The sequence below is a fragment of the Drosophila miranda genome, chromosome 2 (genome assembly GCF_003369915.1).
Source record: "Drosophila miranda strain MSH22 chromosome 2, D.miranda_PacBio2.1, whole genome shotgun sequence".
Taxonomy (NCBI): domain Eukaryota; kingdom Metazoa; phylum Arthropoda; class Insecta; order Diptera; family Drosophilidae; genus Drosophila; species Drosophila miranda.
Genome location: NC_046675.1, coordinates 13,741,607 through 13,762,365, shown reverse-complemented (window position 1 = coordinate 13,762,365; position 20,759 = coordinate 13,741,607). Strand labels below are relative to the sequence as shown.

At 40.7% G+C, this 20,759-nt stretch overlaps 44 non-coding genes and 1 pseudogene across 44 annotated transcripts; all 45 read left to right on the top strand.

Annotated features, from left to right (window-relative positions):
* The first annotated feature begins 201 nt into the window (after window positions 1–201).
* On the top strand, window positions 202–320 carry LOC117187531. The gene has a single exon (XR_004472192.1). It is a non-coding gene; the product is annotated as a 5S ribosomal RNA (ribosomal RNA).
* A 346-nt stretch (window positions 321–666) lies between these two features.
* On the top strand, window positions 667–785 carry LOC117187530. The gene has a single exon (XR_004472191.1). It is a non-coding gene; the product is annotated as a 5S ribosomal RNA (ribosomal RNA).
* A 338-nt stretch (window positions 786–1,123) lies between these two features.
* On the top strand, window positions 1,124–1,242 carry LOC117187529. The gene has a single exon (XR_004472190.1). It is a non-coding gene; the product is annotated as a 5S ribosomal RNA (ribosomal RNA).
* A 338-nt stretch (window positions 1,243–1,580) lies between these two features.
* On the top strand, window positions 1,581–1,699 carry LOC117187526. Its single transcript, XR_004472188.1, has one exon. It is a non-coding gene; the product is annotated as a 5S ribosomal RNA (ribosomal RNA).
* A 346-nt stretch (window positions 1,700–2,045) lies between these two features.
* LOC117187525 lies at window positions 2,046–2,164 on the top strand. Its single transcript, XR_004472187.1, has one exon. It is a non-coding gene; the product is annotated as a 5S ribosomal RNA (ribosomal RNA).
* A 338-nt stretch (window positions 2,165–2,502) lies between these two features.
* Window positions 2,503–2,621, top strand: LOC117187524. Its single transcript, XR_004472186.1, has one exon. It is a non-coding gene; the product is annotated as a 5S ribosomal RNA (ribosomal RNA).
* A 339-nt stretch (window positions 2,622–2,960) lies between these two features.
* Window positions 2,961–3,079, top strand: LOC117187523. The gene has a single exon (XR_004472185.1). It is a non-coding gene; the product is annotated as a 5S ribosomal RNA (ribosomal RNA).
* Window positions 3,080–3,424: 345 nt separating this feature from the next.
* LOC117187522 lies at window positions 3,425–3,543 on the top strand. The gene has a single exon (XR_004472184.1). It is a non-coding gene; the product is annotated as a 5S ribosomal RNA (ribosomal RNA).
* Window positions 3,544–3,882: 339 nt separating this feature from the next.
* LOC117187521 lies at window positions 3,883–4,001 on the top strand. Its single transcript, XR_004472183.1, has one exon. It is a non-coding gene; the product is annotated as a 5S ribosomal RNA (ribosomal RNA).
* Window positions 4,002–4,346: 345 nt separating this feature from the next.
* LOC117187520 lies at window positions 4,347–4,465 on the top strand. The gene has a single exon (XR_004472182.1). It is a non-coding gene; the product is annotated as a 5S ribosomal RNA (ribosomal RNA).
* A 346-nt stretch (window positions 4,466–4,811) lies between these two features.
* Window positions 4,812–4,930, top strand: LOC117187519. Its single transcript, XR_004472181.1, has one exon. It is a non-coding gene; the product is annotated as a 5S ribosomal RNA (ribosomal RNA).
* Window positions 4,931–5,268: 338 nt separating this feature from the next.
* LOC117187518 lies at window positions 5,269–5,387 on the top strand. The gene has a single exon (XR_004472180.1). It is a non-coding gene; the product is annotated as a 5S ribosomal RNA (ribosomal RNA).
* Window positions 5,388–5,726: 339 nt separating this feature from the next.
* LOC117187517 lies at window positions 5,727–5,845 on the top strand. Its single transcript, XR_004472179.1, has one exon. It is a non-coding gene; the product is annotated as a 5S ribosomal RNA (ribosomal RNA).
* Window positions 5,846–6,191: 346 nt separating this feature from the next.
* On the top strand, window positions 6,192–6,310 carry LOC117187515. The gene has a single exon (XR_004472177.1). It is a non-coding gene; the product is annotated as a 5S ribosomal RNA (ribosomal RNA).
* Window positions 6,311–6,648: 338 nt separating this feature from the next.
* On the top strand, window positions 6,649–6,767 carry LOC117187514. Its single transcript, XR_004472176.1, has one exon. It is a non-coding gene; the product is annotated as a 5S ribosomal RNA (ribosomal RNA).
* A 338-nt stretch (window positions 6,768–7,105) lies between these two features.
* LOC117187513 lies at window positions 7,106–7,224 on the top strand. Its single transcript, XR_004472175.1, has one exon. It is a non-coding gene; the product is annotated as a 5S ribosomal RNA (ribosomal RNA).
* Window positions 7,225–7,570: 346 nt separating this feature from the next.
* Window positions 7,571–7,689, top strand: LOC117187512. The gene has a single exon (XR_004472174.1). It is a non-coding gene; the product is annotated as a 5S ribosomal RNA (ribosomal RNA).
* A 338-nt stretch (window positions 7,690–8,027) lies between these two features.
* On the top strand, window positions 8,028–8,146 carry LOC117187510. Its single transcript, XR_004472173.1, has one exon. It is a non-coding gene; the product is annotated as a 5S ribosomal RNA (ribosomal RNA).
* A 338-nt stretch (window positions 8,147–8,484) lies between these two features.
* On the top strand, window positions 8,485–8,603 carry LOC117187509. The gene has a single exon (XR_004472172.1). It is a non-coding gene; the product is annotated as a 5S ribosomal RNA (ribosomal RNA).
* A 345-nt stretch (window positions 8,604–8,948) lies between these two features.
* On the top strand, window positions 8,949–9,067 carry LOC117187508. The gene has a single exon (XR_004472171.1). It is a non-coding gene; the product is annotated as a 5S ribosomal RNA (ribosomal RNA).
* Window positions 9,068–9,406: 339 nt separating this feature from the next.
* Window positions 9,407–9,525, top strand: LOC117187507. Its single transcript, XR_004472170.1, has one exon. It is a non-coding gene; the product is annotated as a 5S ribosomal RNA (ribosomal RNA).
* Window positions 9,526–9,870: 345 nt separating this feature from the next.
* On the top strand, window positions 9,871–9,989 carry LOC117187506. Its single transcript, XR_004472169.1, has one exon. It is a non-coding gene; the product is annotated as a 5S ribosomal RNA (ribosomal RNA).
* A 346-nt stretch (window positions 9,990–10,335) lies between these two features.
* On the top strand, window positions 10,336–10,454 carry LOC117187505. The gene has a single exon (XR_004472168.1). It is a non-coding gene; the product is annotated as a 5S ribosomal RNA (ribosomal RNA).
* A 338-nt stretch (window positions 10,455–10,792) lies between these two features.
* LOC117187503 lies at window positions 10,793–10,911 on the top strand. Its single transcript, XR_004472166.1, has one exon. It is a non-coding gene; the product is annotated as a 5S ribosomal RNA (ribosomal RNA).
* A 339-nt stretch (window positions 10,912–11,250) lies between these two features.
* On the top strand, window positions 11,251–11,369 carry LOC117187502. Its single transcript, XR_004472165.1, has one exon. It is a non-coding gene; the product is annotated as a 5S ribosomal RNA (ribosomal RNA).
* Window positions 11,370–11,714: 345 nt separating this feature from the next.
* On the top strand, window positions 11,715–11,833 carry LOC117187501. The gene has a single exon (XR_004472164.1). It is a non-coding gene; the product is annotated as a 5S ribosomal RNA (ribosomal RNA).
* A 339-nt stretch (window positions 11,834–12,172) lies between these two features.
* Window positions 12,173–12,291, top strand: LOC117187500. Its single transcript, XR_004472163.1, has one exon. It is a non-coding gene; the product is annotated as a 5S ribosomal RNA (ribosomal RNA).
* Window positions 12,292–12,633: 342 nt separating this feature from the next.
* On the top strand, window positions 12,634–12,752 carry LOC117187499. Its single transcript, XR_004472162.1, has one exon. It is a non-coding gene; the product is annotated as a 5S ribosomal RNA (ribosomal RNA).
* Window positions 12,753–13,090: 338 nt separating this feature from the next.
* On the top strand, window positions 13,091–13,209 carry LOC117187498. The gene has a single exon (XR_004472161.1). It is a non-coding gene; the product is annotated as a 5S ribosomal RNA (ribosomal RNA).
* Window positions 13,210–13,547: 338 nt separating this feature from the next.
* On the top strand, window positions 13,548–13,666 carry LOC117187497. The gene has a single exon (XR_004472160.1). It is a non-coding gene; the product is annotated as a 5S ribosomal RNA (ribosomal RNA).
* Window positions 13,667–14,004: 338 nt separating this feature from the next.
* On the top strand, window positions 14,005–14,123 carry LOC117187496. Its single transcript, XR_004472159.1, has one exon. It is a non-coding gene; the product is annotated as a 5S ribosomal RNA (ribosomal RNA).
* A 338-nt stretch (window positions 14,124–14,461) lies between these two features.
* LOC117187494 lies at window positions 14,462–14,580 on the top strand. Its single transcript, XR_004472158.1, has one exon. It is a non-coding gene; the product is annotated as a 5S ribosomal RNA (ribosomal RNA).
* A 338-nt stretch (window positions 14,581–14,918) lies between these two features.
* LOC117187493 lies at window positions 14,919–15,037 on the top strand. The gene has a single exon (XR_004472157.1). It is a non-coding gene; the product is annotated as a 5S ribosomal RNA (ribosomal RNA).
* Window positions 15,038–15,376: 339 nt separating this feature from the next.
* On the top strand, window positions 15,377–15,495 carry LOC117187491. The gene has a single exon (XR_004472155.1). It is a non-coding gene; the product is annotated as a 5S ribosomal RNA (ribosomal RNA).
* Window positions 15,496–15,841: 346 nt separating this feature from the next.
* Window positions 15,842–15,960, top strand: LOC117187490. Its single transcript, XR_004472154.1, has one exon. It is a non-coding gene; the product is annotated as a 5S ribosomal RNA (ribosomal RNA).
* Window positions 15,961–16,306: 346 nt separating this feature from the next.
* On the top strand, window positions 16,307–16,425 carry LOC117187489. The gene has a single exon (XR_004472153.1). It is a non-coding gene; the product is annotated as a 5S ribosomal RNA (ribosomal RNA).
* A 338-nt stretch (window positions 16,426–16,763) lies between these two features.
* LOC117187488 lies at window positions 16,764–16,882 on the top strand. Its single transcript, XR_004472152.1, has one exon. It is a non-coding gene; the product is annotated as a 5S ribosomal RNA (ribosomal RNA).
* Window positions 16,883–17,220: 338 nt separating this feature from the next.
* LOC117187487 lies at window positions 17,221–17,339 on the top strand. The gene has a single exon (XR_004472151.1). It is a non-coding gene; the product is annotated as a 5S ribosomal RNA (ribosomal RNA).
* A 346-nt stretch (window positions 17,340–17,685) lies between these two features.
* Window positions 17,686–17,804, top strand: LOC117187646. Its single transcript, XR_004472299.1, has one exon. It is a non-coding gene; the product is annotated as a 5S ribosomal RNA (ribosomal RNA).
* A 338-nt stretch (window positions 17,805–18,142) lies between these two features.
* Window positions 18,143–18,261, top strand: LOC117187645. Its single transcript, XR_004472298.1, has one exon. It is a non-coding gene; the product is annotated as a 5S ribosomal RNA (ribosomal RNA).
* Window positions 18,262–18,600: 339 nt separating this feature from the next.
* LOC117187644 lies at window positions 18,601–18,719 on the top strand. The gene has a single exon (XR_004472297.1). It is a non-coding gene; the product is annotated as a 5S ribosomal RNA (ribosomal RNA).
* Window positions 18,720–19,064: 345 nt separating this feature from the next.
* Window positions 19,065–19,182, top strand: LOC117187579 (annotated as a pseudogene).
* A 339-nt stretch (window positions 19,183–19,521) lies between these two features.
* Window positions 19,522–19,640, top strand: LOC117187643. Its single transcript, XR_004472296.1, has one exon. It is a non-coding gene; the product is annotated as a 5S ribosomal RNA (ribosomal RNA).
* A 345-nt stretch (window positions 19,641–19,985) lies between these two features.
* Window positions 19,986–20,104, top strand: LOC117187642. Its single transcript, XR_004472295.1, has one exon. It is a non-coding gene; the product is annotated as a 5S ribosomal RNA (ribosomal RNA).
* A 346-nt stretch (window positions 20,105–20,450) lies between these two features.
* Window positions 20,451–20,569, top strand: LOC117187640. The gene has a single exon (XR_004472293.1). It is a non-coding gene; the product is annotated as a 5S ribosomal RNA (ribosomal RNA).
* The last annotated feature ends 190 nt before the right edge of the window (window positions 20,570–20,759 follow it).

Below are 20,759 nucleotides of genomic sequence, written 5' to 3'. Positions count from 1 at the left end.
CGAAGGGGAACGGCATTTGGTTTTCTTTCTCTAAGTAAATGCATAAATAGAGGCACCCCATATCACATCCAATCCCTGCCAGCAGATCCTAGTCTAGTCGTTTGAACTAAAAACACATCCTATTGTTAGTTTTTGTCAAACTGAATGCTCCAGTCGAAGGCAGAACACAAAGGAAAACCAAGGTTCAGCTCTCAGGCTTTCGCCAACGACCATACTACGCTGAATACATCGGTTCTCGTCCGATCACCGAAATTAAGCAGCGTCGGGCGCGGTTAGTACTTAGATGGGGGACCGCTTGGGAACACCGCGTGTTGTTGGCTTCGTCACCAACATTTTGCCTTTTGCCGTATTTTCGTTTCGTTTTTCATTTTTTATTTTTCTTTTTTCGTTTTTCGTTTTTATTTTCCTTTAATTATATTTTGGCTAAGGGACATGGATAAAATTAAAATGTATATTACTTTTGTTCGAAGGGGAACGGCATTTGGTTTTCTTTCTCTAAGTAAATGCATAAATAGAGGCACCCCATATCACATCCAATCCCTGCCAGCAGATCCTAGTCTAGTCGTTTGAACTAAAAACACATCCTATTGTTAGTTTTTGTCAAACTGAATGCTCCAGTCGAAGGCAGAACACAAAGGAAAACCCACGTTCAGCTATCAGGCTTTCGCCAACGACCATACTACGCTGAATACATCGGTTCTCGTCCGATCACCGAAATTAAGCAGCGTCGGGCGCGGTTAGTACTTAGATGGGGGACCGCTTGGGAACACCGCGTGTTGTTGGCTTCGTCACCAACTTTTTGCCTTTTGCCGTATTTTCGTTTCGTTTTTCATTTTTTATTTTTCTTTTTTCGTTTTTATTTTCCTTTAATTATATTTTGGCTAAGGGACACGGATAAAATTAAAATGTATATTACTTTTGTTCGAAGGGGAACGGCATTTGGTTTTCTTTCTCTAAGTAAATGCATAAATAGAGGCACCCCATATCACATCCAATCCCTGCCAGCAGATCCTATCTAGTCGTTTGAACTAAAAACACATCCTATTGTTAGTTTTGGTCAAACTGAATGCTCCAGTCGAAGGCAGAACACAAAGGAAAACCCACGTTCAGCTATCAGGCTTTCGCCAACGACCATACTACGCTGAATACATCGGTTCTCGTCCGATCACCGAAATTAAGCAGCGTCGGGCGCGGTTAGTACTTAGATGGGGGACCGCTTGGGAACACCGCGTGTTGTTGGCTTCGTCACCAACTTTTTGCCTTTTGCCGTATTTTCGTTTAGTTTTTCATTTTTTATTTTTCTTTTTTCGTTTTTATTTTCCTTTAATTATATTTTGGCTAAGGGACACGGATAAAATTAAAATGTATATTACTTTTGTTCGAAGGGGAACGGCATTTGGTTTTCTTTCTCTAAGTAAATGCATAAATAGAGGCACCCCATATCACATCCAATCCCTGCCAGCAGATCCTATCTAGTCGTTTGAACTAAAAACACATCCTATTGTTAGTTTTTGTCAAACTGAATGCTCCAGTCGAAGGCAGAACACAAAGGAAAACCAAGGTTCAGCTCTCAGGCTTTCGCCAACGACCATACTACGCTGAATACATCGGTTCTCGTCCGATCACCGAAATTAAGCAGCGTCGGGCGCGGTTAGTACTTAGATGGGGGACCGCTTGGGAACACCGCGTGTTGTTGGCTTCGTCACCAACATTTTGCCTTTTGCCGTATTTTCGTTTCGTTTTTCATTTTTTATTTTTCTTTTTTCGTTTTTCGTTTTTATTTTCCTTTAATTATATTTTGGCTAAGGGACATGGATAAAATTAAAATGTATATTACTTTTGTTCGAAGGGGAACGGCATTTGGTTTTCTTTCTCTAAGTAAATGCATAAATAGAGGCACCCCATATCACATCCAATCCCTGCCAGCAGATCCTAGTCTAGTCGTTTGAACTAAAAACACATCCTATTGTTAGTTTTTGTCAAACTGAATGCTCCAGTCGAAGGCAGAACACAAAGGAAAACCCACGTTCAGCTATCAGGCTTTCGCCAACGACCATACTACGCTGAATACATCGGTTCTCGTCCGATCACCGAAATTAAGCAGCGTCGGGCGCGGTTAGTACTTAGATGGGGGACCGCTTGGGAACACCGCGTGTTGTTGGCTTCGTCACCAACTTTTTGCCTTTTGCCGTATTTTCGTTTCGTTTTTCATTTTTTATTTTTCTTTTTTCGTTTTTATTTTCCTTTAATTATATTTTGGCTAAGGGACACGGATAAAATTAAAATGTATATTACTTTTGTTCGAAGGGGAACGGCATTTGGTTTTCTTTCTCTAAGTAAATGCATAAATAGAGGCACCCCATATCACATCCAATCCCTGCCAGCAGATCCTATCTAGTCGTTTGAACTAAAAACACATCCTATTGTTAGTTTTGGTCAAACTGAATGCTCCAGTCGAAGGCAGAACACAAAGGAAAACCCACGTTCAGCTATCAGGCTTTCGCCAACGACCATACTACGCTGAATACATCGGTTCTCGTCCGATCACCGAAATTAAGCAGCGTCGGGCGCGGTTAGTACTTAGATGGGGGACCGCTTGGGAACACCGCGTGTTGTTGGCTTCGTCACCAACTTTTTGCCTTTTGCCGTATTTTCGTTTAGTTTTTCATTTTTTATTTTTCTTTTTTCGTTTTTATTTTCCTTTAATTATATTTTGGCTAAGGGACATGGATAAAATTAAAATGTATATTACTTTTGTTCGAAGGGGAACGGCATTTGGTTTTCTTTCTCTAAGTAAATTCATAAATAGAGGCACCCCATATCACATCCAATCCCTGCCAGCAGATCCTAGTCTAGTCGTTTGAACTAAAAACACATCCTATTGTTAGTTTTTGTCAAACTGAATGCTCCAGTCGAAGGCAGAACACAAAGGAAAACCCACGTTCAGCTATCAGGCTTTCGCCAACGACCATACTACGCTGAATACATCGGTTCTCGTCCGATCACCGAAATTAAGCAGCGTCGGGCGCGGTTAGTACTTAGATGGGGGACCGCTTGGGAACACCGCGTGTTGTTGGCTTCGTCACCAACTTTTTGCCTTTTGCCGTATTTTCGTTTCGTTTTTCATTTTTCATTTTTTATTTTTCTTTTTTCGTTTTTATTTTCCTTTAATTATATTTTGGCTAAGGGACACGGATAAAATTAAAATGTATATTACTTTTGTTCGAAGGGGAACGGCATTTGGTTTTCTTTCTCTAAGTAAATGCATAAATAGAGGCACCCCATATCACATCCAATCCCTGCCAGCAGATCCTATCTAGTCGTTTGAACTAAAAACACATCCTATTGTTAGTTTTTGTCAAACTGAATGCTCCAGTCGAAGGCAGAACACAAAGGAAAACCCACGTTCAGCTCTCAGGCTTTCGCCAACGACCATACTACGCTGAATACATCGGTTCTCGTCCGATCACCGAAATTAAGCAGCGTCGGGCGCGGTTAGTACTTAGATGGGGGACCGCTTGGGAACACCGCGTGTTGTTGGCTTCGTCACCAACTTTTTGCCTTTTGCCGTATTTTCGTTTCGTTTTTCATTTTTTATTTTTCTTTTTTCGTTTTTATTTTCCTTTAATTATATTTTGGCTAAGGGACATGGATAAAATTAAAATGTATATTACTTTTGTTCGAAGGGGAACGGCATTTGGTTTTCTTTCTCTAAGTAAATTCATAAATAGAGGCACCCCATATCACATCCAATCCCTGCCAGCAGATCCTAGTCTAGTCGTTTGAACTAAAAACACATCCTATTGTTAGTTTTTGTCAAACTGAATGCTCCAGTCGAAGGCAGAACACAAAGGAAAACCCACGTTCAGCTCTCAGGCTTTCGCCAACGACCATACTACGCTGAATACATCGGTTCTCGTCCGATCACCGAAATTAAGCAGCGTCGGGCGCGGTTAGTACTTAGATGGGGGACCGCTTGGGAACACCGCGTGTTGTTGGCTTCGTCACCAACTTTTTGCCTTTTGCCGTATTTTCGTTTCGTTTTTCATTTTTCATTTTTTATTTTTCTTTTTTCGTTTTTATTTTCCTTTAATTATATTTTGGCTAAGGGACACGGATAAAATTAAAATGTATATTACTTTTGTTCGAAGGGGAACGGCATTTGGTTTTCTTTCTCTAAGTAAATGCATAAATAGAGGCACCCCATATCACATCCAATCCCTGCCAGCAGATCCTATCTAGTCGTTTGAACTAAAAACACATCCTATTGTTAGTTTTTGTCAAACTGAATGCTCCAGTCGAAGGCAGAACACAAAGGAAAACCAAGGTTCAGCTCTCAGGCTTTCGCCAACGACCATACTACGCTGAATACATCGGTTCTCGTCCGATCACCGAAATTAAGCAGCGTCGGGCGCGGTTAGTACTTAGATGGGGGACCGCTTGGGAACACCGCGTGTTGTTGGCTTCGTCACCAACTTTTTGCCTTTTGCCGTATTTTCGTTTCGTTTTTCATTTTTTATTTTTCTTTTTTCGTTTTTCGTTTTTATTTTCCTTTAATTATATTTTGGCTAAGGGACATGGATAAAATTAAAATGTATATTACTTTTGTTCGAAGGGGAACGGCATTTGGTTTTCTTTCTCTAAGTAAATGCATAAATAGAGGCACCCCATATCACATCCAATCCCTGCCAGCAGATCCTAGTCTAGTCGTTTGAACTAAAAACACATCCTATTGTTAGTTTTTGTCAAACTGAATGCTCCAGTCGAAGGCAGAACACAAAGGAAAACCCACGTTCAGCTATCAGGCTTTCGCCAACGACCATACTACGCTGAATACATCGGTTCTCGTCCGATCACCGAAATTAAGCAGCGTCGGGCGCGGTTAGTACTTAGATGGGGGACCGCTTGGGAACACCGCGTGTTGTTGGCTTCGTCACCAACTTTTTGCCTTTTGCCGTATTTTCGTTTCGTTTTTCATTTTTTATTTTTCTTTTTTCGTTTTTATTTTCCTTTAATTATATTTTGGCTAAGGGACACGGATAAAATTAAAATGTATATTACTTTTGTTCGAAGGGGAACGGCATTTGGTTTTCTTTCTCTAAGTAAATGCATAAATAGAGGCACCCCATATCACATCCAATCCCTGCCAGCAGATCCTATCTAGTCGTTTGAACTAAAAACACATCCTATTGTTAGTTTTGGTCAAACTGAATGCTCCAGTCGAAGGCAGAACACAAAGGAAAACCCACGTTCAGCTATCAGGCTTTCGCCAACGACCATACTACGCTGAATACATCGGTTCTCGTCCGATCACCGAAATTAAGCAGCGTCGGGCGCGGTTAGTACTTAGATGGGGGACCGCTTGGGAACACCGCGTGTTGTTGGCTTCGTCACCAACTTTTTGCCTTTTGCCGTATTTTCGTTTAGTTTTTCATTTTTTATTTTTCTTTTTTCGTTTTTATTTTCCTTTAATTATATTTTGGCTAAGGGACATGGATAAAATTAAAATGTATATTACTTTTGTTCGAAGGGGAACGGCATTTGGTTTTCTTTCTCTAAGTAAATTCATAAATAGAGGCACCCCATATCACATCCAATCCCTGCCAGCAGATCCTAGTCTAGTCGTTTGAACTAAAAACACATCCTATTGTTAGTTTTTGTCAAACTGAATGCTCCAGTCGAAGGCAGAACACAAAGGAAAACCCACGTTCAGCTATCAGGCTTTCGCCAACGACCATACTACGCTGAATACATCGGTTCTCGTCCGATCACCGAAATTAAGCAGCGTCGGGCGCGGTTAGTACTTAGATGGGGGACCGCTTGGGAACACCGCGTGTTGTTGGCTTCGTCACCAACATTTTGCCTTTTGCCGTATTTTCGTTTCGTTTTTCATTTTTTATTTTTCTTTTTTCGTTTTTCGTTTTTATTTTCCTTTAATTATATTTTGGCTAAGGGACATGGATAAAATTAAAATGTATATTACTTTTGTTCGAAGGGGAACGGCATTTGGTTTTCTTTCTCTAAGTAAATGCATAAATAGAGGCACCCCATATCACATCCAATCCCTGCCAGCAGATCCTAGTCTAGTCGTTTGAACTAAAAACACATCCTATTGTTAGTTTTTGTCAAACTGAATGCTCCAGTCGAAGGCAGAACACAAAGGAAAACCCACGTTCAGCTATCAGGCTTTCGCCAACGACCATACTACGCTGAATACATCGGTTCTCGTCCGATCACCGAAATTAAGCAGCGTCGGGCGCGGTTAGTACTTAGATGGGGGACCGCTTGGGAACACCGCGTGTTGTTGGCTTCGTCACCAACTTTTTGCCTTTTGCCGTATTTTCGTTTCGTTTTTCATTTTTTATTTTTCTTTTTTCGTTTTTATTTTCCTTTAATTATATTTTGGCTAAGGGACACGGATAAAATTAAAATGTATATTACTTTTGTTCGAAGGGGAACGGCATTTGGTTTTCTTTCTCTAAGTAAATGCATAAATAGAGGCACCCCATATCACATCCAATCCCTGCCAGCAGATCCTATCTAGTCGTTTGAACTAAAAACACATCCTATTGTTAGTTTTGGTCAAACTGAATGCTCCAGTCGAAGGCAGAACACAAAGGAAAACCCACGTTCAGCTATCAGGCTTTCGCCAACGACCATACTACGCTGAATACATCGGTTCTCGTCCGATCACCGAAATTAAGCAGCGTCGGGCGCGGTTAGTACTTAGATGGGGGACCGCTTGGGAACACCGCGTGTTGTTGGCTTCGTCACCAACTTTTTGCCTTTTGCCGTATTTTCGTTTAGTTTTTCATTTTTTATTTTTCTTTTTTCGTTTTTATTTTCCTTTAATTATATTTTGGCTAAGGGACACGGATAAAATTAAAATGTATATTACTTTTGTTCGAAGGGGAACGGCATTTGGTTTTCTTTCTCTAAGTAAATGCATAAATAGAGGCACCCCATATCACATCCAATCCCTGCCAGCAGATCCTATCTAGTCGTTTGAACTAAAAACACATCCTATTGTTAGTTTTTGTCAAACTGAATGCTCCAGTCGAAGGCAGAACACAAAGGAAAACCAAGGTTCAGCTCTCAGGCTTTCGCCAACGACCATACTACGCTGAATACATCGGTTCTCGTCCGATCACCGAAATTAAGCAGCGTCGGGCGCGGTTAGTACTTAGATGGGGGACCGCTTGGGAACACCGCGTGTTGTTGGCTTCGTCACCAACTTTTTGCCTTTTGCCGTATTTTCGTTTCGTTTTTCATTTTTTATTTTTCTTTTTTCGTTTTTCGTTTTTATTTTCCTTTAATTATATTTTGGCTAAGGGACATGGATAAAATTAAAATGTATATTACTTTTGTTCGAAGGGGAACGGCATTTGGTTTTCTTTCTCTAAGTAAATGCATAAATAGAGGCACCCCATATCACATCCAATCCCTGCCAGCAGATCCTAGTCTAGTCGTTTGAACTAAAAACACATCCTATTGTTAGTTTTTGTCAAACTGAATGCTCCAGTCGAAGGCAGAACACAAAGGAAAACCCACGTTCAGCTATCAGGCTTTCGCCAACGACCATACTACGCTGAATACATCGGTTCTCGTCCGATCACCGAAATTAAGCAGCGTCGGGCGCGGTTAGTACTTAGATGGGGGACCGCTTGGGAACACCGCGTGTTGTTGGCTTCGTCACCAACTTTTTGCCTTTTGCCGTATTTTCGTTTCGTTTTTCATTTTTTATTTTTCTTTTTTCGTTTTTATTTTCCTTTAATTATATTTTGGCTAAGGGACACGGATAAAATTAAAATGTATATTACTTTTGTTCGAAGGGGAACGGCATTTGGTTTTCTTTCTCTAAGTAAATGCATAAATAGAGGCACCCCATATCACATCCAATCCCTGCCAGCAGATCCTATCTAGTCGTTTGAACTAAAAACACATCCTATTGTTAGTTTTGGTCAAACTGAATGCTCCAGTCGAAGGCAGAACACAAAGGAAAACCCACGTTCAGCTATCAGGCTTTCGCCAACGACCATACTACGCTGAATACATCGGTTCTCGTCCGATCACCGAAATTAAGCAGCGTCGGGCGCGGTTAGTACTTAGATGGGGGACCGCTTGGGAACACCGCGTGTTGTTGGCTTCGTCACCAACTTTTTGCCTTTTGCCGTATTTTCGTTTAGTTTTTCATTTTTTATTTTTCTTTTTTCGTTTTTATTTTCCTTTAATTATATTTTGGCTAAGGGACATGGATAAAATTAAAATGTATATTACTTTTGTTCGAAGGGGAACGGCATTTGGTTTTCTTTCTCTAAGTAAATTCATAAATAGAGGCACCCATATCACATCCAATCCCTGCCAGCAGATCCTAGTCTAGTCGTTTGAACTAAAAACACATCCTATTGTTAGTTTTTGTCAAACTGAATGCTCCAGTCGAAGGCAGAACACAAAGGAAAACCCACGTTCAGCTATCAGGCTTTCGCCAACGACCATACTACGCTGAATACATCGGTTCTCGTCCGATCACCGAAATTAAGCAGCGTCGGGCGCGGTTAGTACTTAGATGGGGGACCGCTTGGGAACACCGCGTGTTGTTGGCTTCGTCACCAACTTTTTGCCTTTTGCCGTATTTTCGTTTCGTTTTTCATTTTTCATTTTTTATTTTTCTTTTTTCGTTTTTATTTTCCTTTAATTATATTTTGGCTAAGGGACACGGATAAAATTAAAATGTATATTACTTTTGTTCGAAGGGGAACGGCATTTGGTTTTCTTTCTCTAAGTAAATGCATAAATAGAGGCACCCCATATCACATCCAATCCCTGCCAGCAGATCCTATCTAGTCGTTTGAACTAAAAACACATCCTATTGTTAGTTTTTGTCAAACTGAATGCTCCAGTCGAAGGCAGAACACAAAGGAAAACCCACGTTCAACTATCAGGCTTTCGCCAACGACCATACTACGCTGAATACATCGGTTCTCGTCCGATCACCGAAATTAAGCAGCGTCGGGCGCGGTTAGTACTTAGATGGGGGACCGCTTGGGAACACCGCGTGTTGTTGGCTTCGTCACCAACTTTTTGCCTTTTGCCGTATTTTCGTTTCGTTTTTCATTTTTTATTTTTCTTTTTTCGTTTTTATTTTCCTTTAATTATATTTTGGCTAAGGGACATGGATAAAATTAAAATGTATATTACTTTTGTTCGAAGGGGAACGGCATTTGGTTTTCTTTCTCTAAGTAAATTCATAAATAGAGGCACCCCATATCACATCCAATCCCTGCCAGCAGATCCTAGTCTAGTCGTTTGAACTAAAAACACATCCTATTGTTAGTTTTTGTCAAACTGAATGCTCCAGTCGAAGGCAGAACACAAAGGAAAACCCACGTTCAGCTCTCAGGCTTTCGCCAACGACCATACTACGCTGAATACATCGGTTCTCGTCCGATCACCGAAATTAAGCAGCGTCGGGCGCGGTTAGTACTTAGATGGGGGACCGCTTGGGAACACCGCGTGTTGTTGGCTTCGTCACCAACTTTTTGCCTTTTGCCGTATTTTCGTTTCGTTTTTCATTTTTCATTTTTTATTTTTCTTTTTTCGTTTTTATTTTCCTTTAATTATATTTTGGCTAAGGGACACGGATAAAATTAAAATGTATATTACTTTTGTTCGAAGGGGAACGGCATTTGGTTTTCTTTCTCTAAGTAAATGCATAAATAGAGGCACCCCATATCACATCCAATCCCTGCCAGCAGATCCTATCTAGTCGTTTGAACTAAAAACACATCCTATTGTTAGTTTTTGTCAAACTGAATGCTCCAGTCGAAGGCAGAACACAAAGGAAAACCAAGGTTCAGCTCTCAGGCTTTCGCCAACGACCATACTACGCTGAATACATCGGTTCTCGTCCGATCACCGAAATTAAGCAGCGTCGGGCGCGGTTAGTACTTAGATGGGGGACCGCTTGGGAACACCGCGTGTTGTTGGCTTCGTCACCAACTTTTTGCCTTTTGCCGTATTTTCGTTTCGTTTTTCATTTTTTATTTTTCTTTTTTCGTTTTTCGTTTTTATTTTCCTTTAATTATATTTTGGCTAAGGGACATGGATAAAATTAAAATGTATATTACTTTTGTTCGAAGGGGAACGGCATTTGGTTTTCTTTCTCTAAGTAAATGCATAAATAGAGGCACCCCATATCACATCCAATCCCTGCCAGCAGATCCTAGTCTAGTCGTTTGAACTAAAAACACATCCTATTGTTAGTTTTTGTCAAACTGAATGCTCCAGTCGAAGGCAGAACACAAAGGAAAACCCACGTTCAGCTATCAGGCTTTCGCCAACGACCATACTACGCTGAATACATCGGTTCTCGTCCGATCACCGAAATTAAGCAGCGTCGGGCGCGGTTAGTACTTAGATGGGGGACCGCTTGGGAACACCGCGTGTTGTTGGCTTCGTCACCAACTTTTTGCCTTTTGCCGTATTTTCGTTTCGTTTTTCATTTTTTATTTTTCTTTTTTCGTTTTTATTTTCCTTTAATTATATTTTGGCTAAGGGACACGGATAAAATTAAAATGTATATTACTTTTGTTCGAAGGGGAACGGCATTTGGTTTTCTTTCTCTAAGTAAATGCATAAATAGAGGCACCCCATATCACATCCAATCCCTGCCAGCAGATCCTATCTAGTCGTTTGAACTAAAAACACATCCTATTGTTAGTTTTGGTCAAACTGAATGCTCCAGTCGAAGGCAGAACACAAAGGAAAACCCACGTTCAGCTATCAGGCTTTCGCCAACGACCATACTACGCTGAATACATCGGTTCTCGTCCGATCACCGAAATTAAGCAGCGTCGGGCGCGGTTAGTACTTAGATGGGGGACCGCTTGGGAACACCGCGTGTTGTTGGCTTCGTCACCAACTTTTTGCCTTTTGCCGTATTTTCGTTTAGTTTTTCATTTTTTATTTTTCTTTTTTCGTTTTTATTTTCCTTTAATTATATTTTGGCTAAGGGACATGGATAAAATTAAAATGTATATTACTTTTGTTCGAAGGGGAACGGCATTTGGTTTTCTTTCTCTAAGTAAATTCATAAATAGAGGCACCCCATATCACATCCAATCCCTGCCAGCAGATCCTAGTCTAGTCGTTTGAACTAAAAACACATCCTATTGTTAGTTTTTGTCAAACTGAATGCTCCAGTCGAAGGCAGAACACAAAGGAAAACCCACGTTCAGCTATCAGGCTTTCGCCAACGACCATACTACGCTGAATACATCGGTTCTCGTCCGATCACCGAAATTAAGCAGCGTCGGGCGCGGTTAGTACTTAGATGGGGGACCGCTTGGGAACACCGCGTGTTGTTGGCTTCGTCACCAACTTTTTGCCTTTTGCCGTATTTTCGTTTCGTTTTTCATTTTTCATTTTTTATTTTTCTTTTTTCGTTTTTATTTTCCTTTAATTATATTTTGGCTAAGGGACACGGATAAAATTAAAATGTATATTACTTTTGTTCGAAGGGGAACGGCATTTGGTTTTCTTTCTCTAAGTAAATGCATAAATAGAGGCACCCCATATCACATCCAATCCCTGCCAGCAGATCCTATCTAGTCGTTTGAACTAAAAACACATCCTATTGTTAGTTTTTGTCAAACTGAATGCTCCAGTCGAAGGCAGAACACAAAGGAAAACCCACGTTCAGCTCTCAGGCTTTCGCCAACGACCATACTACGCTGAATACATCGGTTCTCGTCCGATCACCGAAATTAAGCAGCGTCGGGCGCGGTTAGTACTTAGATGGGGGACCGCTTGGGAACACCGCGTGTTGTTGGCTTCGTCACCAACTTTTTGCCTTTTGCCGTATTTTCGTTTCGTTTTTCATTTTTTATTTTTCTTTTTTCGTTTTTATTTTCCTTTAATTATATTTTGGCTAAGGGACATGGATAAAATTAAAATGTATATTACTTTTGTTCGAAGGGGAACGGCATTTGGTTTTCTTTCTCTAAGTAAATTCATAAATAGAGGCACCCCATATCACATCCAATCCCTGCCAGCAGATCCTAGTCTAGTCGTTTGAACTAAAAACACATCCTATTGTTAGTTTTTGTCAAACTGAATGCTCCAGTCGAAGGCAGAACACAAAGGAAAACCCACGTTCAGCTCTCAGGCTTTCGCCAACGACCATACTACGCTGAATACATCGGTTCTCGTCCGATCACCGAAATTAAGCAGCGTCGGGCGCGGTTAGTACTTAGATGGGGGACCGCTTGGGAACACCGCGTGTTGTTGGCTTCGTCACCAACTTTTTGCCTTTTGCCGTATTTTCGTTTCGTTTTTCATTTTTTATTTTTCTTTTTTCGTTTTTATTTTCCTTTAATTATATTTTGGCTAAGGGACATGGATAAAATTAAAATGTATATTACTTTTGTTCGAAGGGGAACGGCATTTGGTTTTCTTTCTATAAGTAAATTCATAAATAGAGGAGGCACCCCATATCACATCCAATCCCTGCCAGCAGATCCTAGTCTAGTCGTTTGAACTAAAAACACATCCTATTGTTAGTTTTTGTCAAACTGAATGCTTCAGTCGAAGGCAGAACACAAAGGAAAACCCACGTTCAGCTATCAGGCTGTCGCCAACGACCATACTACGCTGAATACATCGGTTCTCGTCCGATCACCGAAATTAAGCAGCGTCGGGCGCGGTTAGTACTTAGATGGGGGACCGCTTGGGAACACCGCGTGTTGTTGGCTTCGTCACCAACTTTTTGCCTTTTGCCGTATTTTCGTTTCGTTTTTCATTTTTTATTTTTCTTTTTTCGTTTTTATTTTCCTTTAATTATATTTTGGCTAAGGGACATGGATAAAATTAAAATGTATATTACTTTTGTTCGAAGGGGAACGGCATTTGGTTTTCTTTCTCTAAGTAAATGCATAAATAGAGGCACCCCATATCACATCCAATCCCTGCCAGCAGATCCTATCTAGTCGTTTGAACTAAAAACACATCCTATTGTTAGTTTTTGTCAAACTGAATGCTCCAGTCGAAGGCAGAACACAAAGGAAAACCCACGTTCAGCTCTCAGGCTTTCGCCAACGACCATACTACGCTGAATACATCGGTTCTCGTCCGATCACCGAAATTAAGCAGCGTCGGGCGCGGTTAGTACTTAGATGGGGGACCGCTTGGGAACACCGCGTGTTGTTGGCTTCGTCACCAACTTTTTGCCTTTTGCCGTATTTTCGTTTCGTTTTTCATTTTTTATTTTCTTTTTTCGTTTTTATTTTCCTTTAATTATATTTTGGCTAAGGGACATGGATAAAATTAAAATGTATATTACTTTTGTTCGAAGGGGAACGGCATTTGGTTTTCTTTCTCTAAGTAAATTCATAAATAGAGGCACCCCATATCACATCCAATCCCTGCCAGCAGATCCTAGTCTAGTCGTTTGAACTAAAAACACATCCTATTGTTAGTTTTTGTCAAACTGAATGCTCCAGTCGAAGGCAGAACACAAAGGAAAACCCACGTTCAGCTCTCAGGCTTTCGCCAACGACCATACTACGCTGAATACATCGGTTCTCGTCCGATCACCGAAATTAAGCAGCGTCGGGCGCGGTTAGTACTTAGATGGGGGACCGCTTGGGAACACCGCGTGTTGTTGGCTTCGTCACCAACTTTTTGCCTTTTGCCGTATTTTCGTTTCGTTTTTCATTTTTTATTTTTCTTTTTTCGTTTTTATTTTCCTTTAATTATATTTTGGCTAAGGGACATGGATAAAATTAAAATGTATATTACTTTTGTTCGAAGGGGAACGGCATTTGGTTTTCTTTCTCTAAGTAAATACATAAATAGAGGCACCCCATATCACATCCAATCCCTGCCAGCAGATCCTAGTCTAGTCGTTTGAACTAAAAACACATCCTATTGTTAGTTTTTGTCAAACTGAATGCTCAGTCGAAGGCAGAACACAAAGGAAAACCCACGTTCAGCTATCAGGCTTTCGCCAACGACCATACTACGCTGAATACATCGGTTCTCGTCCGATCACCGAAATTAAGCAGCGTCGGGCGCGGTTAGTACTTAGATGGGGGACCGCTTGGGAACACCGCGTGTTGTTGGCTTCGTCACCAACTTTTTGCCTTTTGCCGTATTTTCGTTTAGTTTTTCATTTTTTATTTTCTTTTTTCGTTTTTATTTTCCTTTAATTATATTTTGGCTAAGGGACATGGATAAAATTAAAATGTATATTACTTTTGTTCGAAGGGGAACGGCATTTGGTTTTCTTTCTATAAGTAAATTCATAAATAGAGAGGCACCCCATATCACATCCAATCCCTGCCAGCAGATCCTAGTCTAGTCGTTTGAACTAAAAACACATCCTATGTTAGTTTTTGTCAAACTGAATGCTTCAGTCGAAGGCAGAACACAAAGGAAAACCACGTTCAGCTATCAGGCTTTCGCCAACGACCATACTACGCTGAATACATCGGTTCTCGTCCGATCACCGAAATTAAGCAGCGTCGGGCGCGGTTAGTACTTAGATGGGGGACCGCTTGGGAACACCGCGTGTTGTTGGCTTCGTCACCAACTTTTTGCCTTTTGCCGTATTTTCGTTTAGTTTTTCATTTTTTATTTTCTTTTTTCGTTTTTATTTTCCTTTAATTATATTTTGGCTAAGGGACATGGATAAAATTAAAATGTATATTACTTTTGTTCGAAGGGGAACGGCATTTGGTTTTCTTTCTCTAAGTAAATACATAAATAGAGGCACCCCATATCACATCCAATCCCTGCCAGCAGATCCTAGTCTAGTCGTTTGAACTAAAAACACATCCTATTGTTAGTTTTTGTCAAACTGAATGCTCCAGTCGAAGGCAGAACACAAAGGAAAACCCACGTTCAGCTATCAGGCTTTCGCCAACGACCATACTACGCTGAATACATCGGTTCTCGTCCGATCACCGAAATTAAGCAGCGTCGGGCGCGGTTAGTACTTAGATGGGGGACCGCTTGGGAACACCGCGTGTTGTTGGCTTCGTCACCAATTTTTGCCTTTTGCCGTATTTTCGTTTAGTTTTTCATTTTTTATTTCTCTTTTTTCGTTTTTATTTTCCTTTAATTATATTTTGGCTAAGGGACATGGATAAAATTAAAATGTATATTACTTTTTTCGAAGGGGAACGGCATTTGGTTTTCTTTCTATAAGTAAATTCATAAATAGAGGAGCACCCCATATCACATCCAATCCCTGCCAGCAGATCCTAGTCTAGTCGTTTGAACTAAAAACACATCCTATTGTTAGTTTTTGTCAAACTGAATGCTTCAGTCGAAGGCAGAACACAAAGGAAAACCCACGTTCAGCTATCAGGCTTTCGCCAACGACCATACTACGCTGAATACATCGGTTCTCGTCCGATCACCGAAATTAAGCAGCGTCGGGCGCGGTTAGTACTTAGATGGGGGACCGCTTGGGAACACCGCGTGTTGTTGGCTTCGTCACCAACTTTTTGCCTTTTGCCGTATTTTCGTTTCGTTTTTCATTTTTCATTTTTTATTTTTCTTTTTTCGTTTTTATTTTCCTTTAATTATATTTTGGCTAAGGGACATGGATAAAATTAAAATGTATATTACTTTTGTTCGAAGGGGAACGGCATTTGGTTTTCTTTCTCTAAGTAAATGCATAAATAGAGGCACCCCATATCACATCCAATCCCTGCCAGCAGATCCTAGTCTAGTCGTTTGAACTAAAAACACATCCTATTGTTAGTTTTTGTCAAACTGAATGCTCCAGTCGAAGGCAGAACACAAAGGAAAACCAAGGTTCAGCTCTCAGGCTTTCGCCAACGACCATACTACGCTGAATACATCGGTTCTCGTCCGATCACCGAAATTAAGCAGCGTCGGGCGCGGTTAGTACTTAGATGGGGGACCGCTTGGGAACACCGCGTGTTGTTGGCTTCGTCACCAACATTTTGCCTTTTGCCGTATTTTCGTTTCGTTTTTCATTTTTTATTTTTCTTTTTTCGTTTTTCGTTTTTATTTTCCTTTAATTATATTTTGGCTAAGGGACATGGATAAAATTAAAATGTATATTACTTTTGTTCGAAGGGGAACGGCATTTGGTTTTCTTTCTCTAAGTAAATGCATAAATAGAGGCACCCCATATCACATCCAATCCCTGCCAGCAGATCCTAGTCTAGTCGTTTGAACTAAAAACACATCCTATTGTTAGTTTTTGTCAAACTGAATGCTCCAGTCGAAGGCAGAACACAAAGGAAAACCCACGTTCAGCTATCAGGCTTTCGCCAACGACCATACTACGCTGAATACATCGGTTCTCGTCCGATCACCGAAATTAAGCAGCGTCGGGCGCGGTTAGTACTTAGATGGGGGACCGCTTGGGAACACCGCGTGTTGTTGGCTTCGTCACCAACTTTTTGCCTTTTGCCGTATTTTCGTTTCGTTTTTCATTTTTTATTTTTCTTTTTTCGTTTTTATTTTCCTTTAATTATATTTTGGCTAAGGGACACGGATAAAATTAAAATGTATATTACTTTTGTTCGAAGGGGAACGGCATTTGGTTTTCTTTCTCTAAGTAAATGCATAAATAGAGGCACCCCATATCACATCCAATCCCTGCCAGCAGATCCTATCTAGTCGTTTGAACTAAAAACACATCCTATTGTTAGTTTTGGTCAAACTGAATGCTCCAGTCGAAGGCAGAACACAAAGGAAAACCCACGTTCAGCTATCAGGCTTTCGCCAACGACCATACTACGCTGAATACATCGGTTCTCGTCCGATCACCGAAATTAAGCAGCGTCGGGCGCGGTTAGTACTTAGATGGGGGACCGCTTGGGAACACCGCGTGTTGTTGGCTTCGTCACCAACTTTTTGCCTTTTGCCGTATTTTCGTTTAGTTTTTCATTTTTTATTTTTCTTTTTTCGTTTTTATTTTCCTTTAATTATATTTTGGCTAAGGGACACGGATAAAATTAAAATGTATATTACTTTTGTTCGAAGGGGAACGGCATTTGGTTTTCTTTCTCTAAGTAAATGCATAAATAGAGGCACCCCATATCACATCCAATCCCTGCCAGCAGATCCTATCTAGTCGTTTGAACTAAAAACACATCCTATTGTTAGTTTTTGTCAAACTGAATGCTCCAGTCGAAGGCAGAACACAAAGGAAAACCAAGGTTCAGCTCTCAGGCTTTCGCCAACGACCATACTACGCTGAATACATCGGTTCTCGTCCGATCACCGAAATTAAGCAGCGTCGGGCGCGGTTAGTACTTAGATGGGGGACCGCTTGGGAACACCGCGTGTTGTTGGCTTCGTCACCAACATTTTGCCTTTTGCCGTATTTTCGTTTCGTTTTTCATTTTTTATTTTTCTTTTTTCGTTTTTCGTTTTTATTTTCCTTTAATTATATTTTGGCTAAGGGACATGGATAAAATTAAAATGTATATTACTTTTGTTCGAAGGGGAACGGCATTTGGTTTTCTTTCTCTAAGTAAATGCATAAATAGAGGCACCCCATATCACATCCAATCCCTGCCAGCAGATCCTAGTCTAGTCGTTTGAACTAAAAACACATCCTATTGTTAGTTTTTGTCAAACTGAATGCTCCAGTCGAAGGCAGAACACAAAGGAAAACCCACGTTCAGCTATCAGGCTTTCGCCAACGACCATACTACGCTGAATACATCGGTTCTCGTCCGATCACCGAAATTAAGCAGCGTCGGGCGCGGTTAGTACTTAGATGGGGGACCGCTTGGGAACACCGCGTGTTGTTGGCTTCGTCACCAACTTTTTGCCTTTTGCCGTATTTTCGTTTCGTTTTTCATTTTTTATTTTTCTTTTTTCGTTTTTATTTTCCTTTAATTATATTTTGGCTAAGGGACACGGATAAAATTAAAATGTATATTACTTTTGTTCGAAGGGGAACGGCATTTGGTTTTCTTTCTCTAAGTAAATGCATAAATAGAGGCACCCCATATCACATCCAATCCCTGCCAGCAGATCCTATCTAGTCGTTTGAACTAAAAACACATCCTATTGTTAGTTTTGGTCAAACTGAATGCTCCAGTCGAAGGCAGAACACAAAGGAAAACCCACGTTCAGCTATCAGGCTTTCGCCAACGACCATACTACGCTGAATACATCGGTTCTCGTCCGATCACCGAAATTAAGCAGCGTCGGGCGCGGTTAGTACTTAGATGGGGGACCGCTTGGGAACACCGCGTGTTGTTGGCTTCGTCACCAACTTTTTGCCTTTTGCCGTATTTTCGTTTAGTTTTTCATTTTTTATTTTTCTTTTTTCGTTTTTATTTTCCTTTAATTATATTTTGGCTAAGGGACATGGATAAAATTAAAATGTATATTACTTTTGTTCGAAGGGGAACGGCATTTGGTTTTCTTTCTCTAAGTAAATTCATAAATAGAGGCACCCCATATCACATCCAATCCCTGCCAGCAGATCCTAGTCTAGTCGTTTGAACTAAAAACACATCCTATTGTTAGTTTTTGTCAAACTGAATGCTCCAGTCGAAGGCAGAACACAAAGGAAAACCCACGTTCAGCTATCAGGCTTTCGCCAACGACCATACTACGCTGAATACATCGGTTCTCGTCCGATCACCGAAATTAAGCAGCGTCGGGCGCGGTTAGTACTTAGATGGGGGACCGCTTGGGAACACCGCGTGTTGTTGGCTTCGTCACCAACTTTTTGCCTTTTGCCGTATTTTCGTTTCGTTTTTCATTTTTCATTTTTTATTTTTCTTTTTTCGTTTTTATTTTCCTTTAATTATATTTTGGCTAAGGGACACGGATAAAATTAAAATGTATATTACTTTTGTTCGAAGGGGAACGGCATTTGGTTTTCTTTCTCTAAGTAAATGCATAAATAGAGGCACCCCATATCACATCCAATCCCTGCCAGCAGATCCTATCTAGTCGTTTGAACTAAAAACACATCCTATTGTTAGTTTTTGTCAAACTGAATGCTCCAGTCGAAGGCAGAACACAAAGGAAAACCCACGTTCAGCTCTCAGGCTTTCGCCAACGACCATACTACGCTGAATACATCGGTTCTCGTCCGATCACCGAAATTAAGCAGCGTCGGGCGCGGTTAGTACTTAGATGGGGACCGCTTGGGAACACCGCGTGTTGTTGGCTTCGTCACCAACTTTTTGCCTTTTGCCGTATTTTCGTTTCGTTTTTCATTTTTTATTTTTCTTTTTTCGTTTTTATTTTCCTTTAATTATATTTTGGCTAAGGGACATGGATAAAATTAAAATGTATATTACTTTTGTTCGAAGGGGAACGGCATTTGGTTTTCTTTCTCTAAGTAAATTCATAAATAGAGGCACCCCATATCACATCCAATCCCTGCCAGCAGATCCTAGTCTAGTCGTTTGAACTAAAAACACATCCTATTGTTAGTTTTTGTCAAACTGAATGCTCCAGTCGAAGGCAGAACACAAAGGAAAACCCACGTTCAGCTCTCAGGCTTTCGCCAACGACCATACTACGCTGAATACATCGGTTCTCGTCCGATCACCGAAATTAAGCAGCGTCGGGCGCGGTTAGTACTTAGATGGGGGACCGCTTGGGAACACCGCGTGTTGTTGGCTTCGTCACCAACTTTTTGCCTTTTGCCGTATTTTCGTTTCGTTTTTCATTTTTCATTTTTTATTTTTCTTTTTTCGTTTTTATTTTCCTTTAATTATATTTTGGCTAAGGGACACGGATAAAATTAAAATGTATATTACTTTTGTTCGAAGGGGAACGGCATTTGGTTTTCTTTCTCTAAGTAAATGCATAAATAGAGGCACCCCATATCACATCCAATCCCTGCCAGCAGATCCTATCTAGTCGTTTGAACTAAAAACACATCCTATTGTTAGTTTTTGTCAAACTGAATGCTCCAGTCGAAGGCAGAACACAAAGGAAAACCAAGGTTCAGCTCTCAGGCTTTCGCCAACGACCATACTACGCTGAATACATCGGTTCTCGTCCGATCACCGAAATTAAGCAGCGTCGGGCGCGGTTAGTACTTAGATGGGGGACCGCTTGGGAACACCGCGTGTTGTTGGCTTCGTCACCAACTTTTTGCCTTTTGCCGTATTTTCGTTTCGTTTTTCATTTTTTATTTTTCTTTTTTCGTTTTTCGTTTTTATTTTCCTTTAATTATATTTTGGCTAAGGGACATGGATAAAATTAAAATGTATATTACTTTTGTTCGAAGGGGAACGGCATTTGGTTTTCTTTCTCTAAGTAAATGCATAAATAGAGGCACCCCATATCACATCCAATCCCTGCCAGCAGATCCTAGTCTAGTCGTTTGAACTAAAAACACATCCTATTGTTAGTTTTTGTCAAACTGAATGCTCCAGTCGAAGGCAGAACACAAAGGAAAACCCACGTTCAGCTATCAGGCTTTCGCCAACGACCATACTACGCTGAATACATCGGTTCTCGTCCGATCACCGAAATTAAGCAGCGTCGGGCGCGGTTAGTACTTAGATGGGGGACCGCTTGGGAACACCGCGTGTTGTTGGCTTCGTCACCAACTTTTTGCCTTTTGCCGTATTTTCGTTTCGTTTTTCATTTTTTATTTTTCTTTTTTCGTTTTTATTTTCCTTTAATTATATTTTGGCTAAGGGACACGGATAAAATTAAAATGTATATTACTTTTGTTCGAAGGGGAACGGCATTTGGTTTTCTTTCTCTAAGTAAATGCATAAATAGAG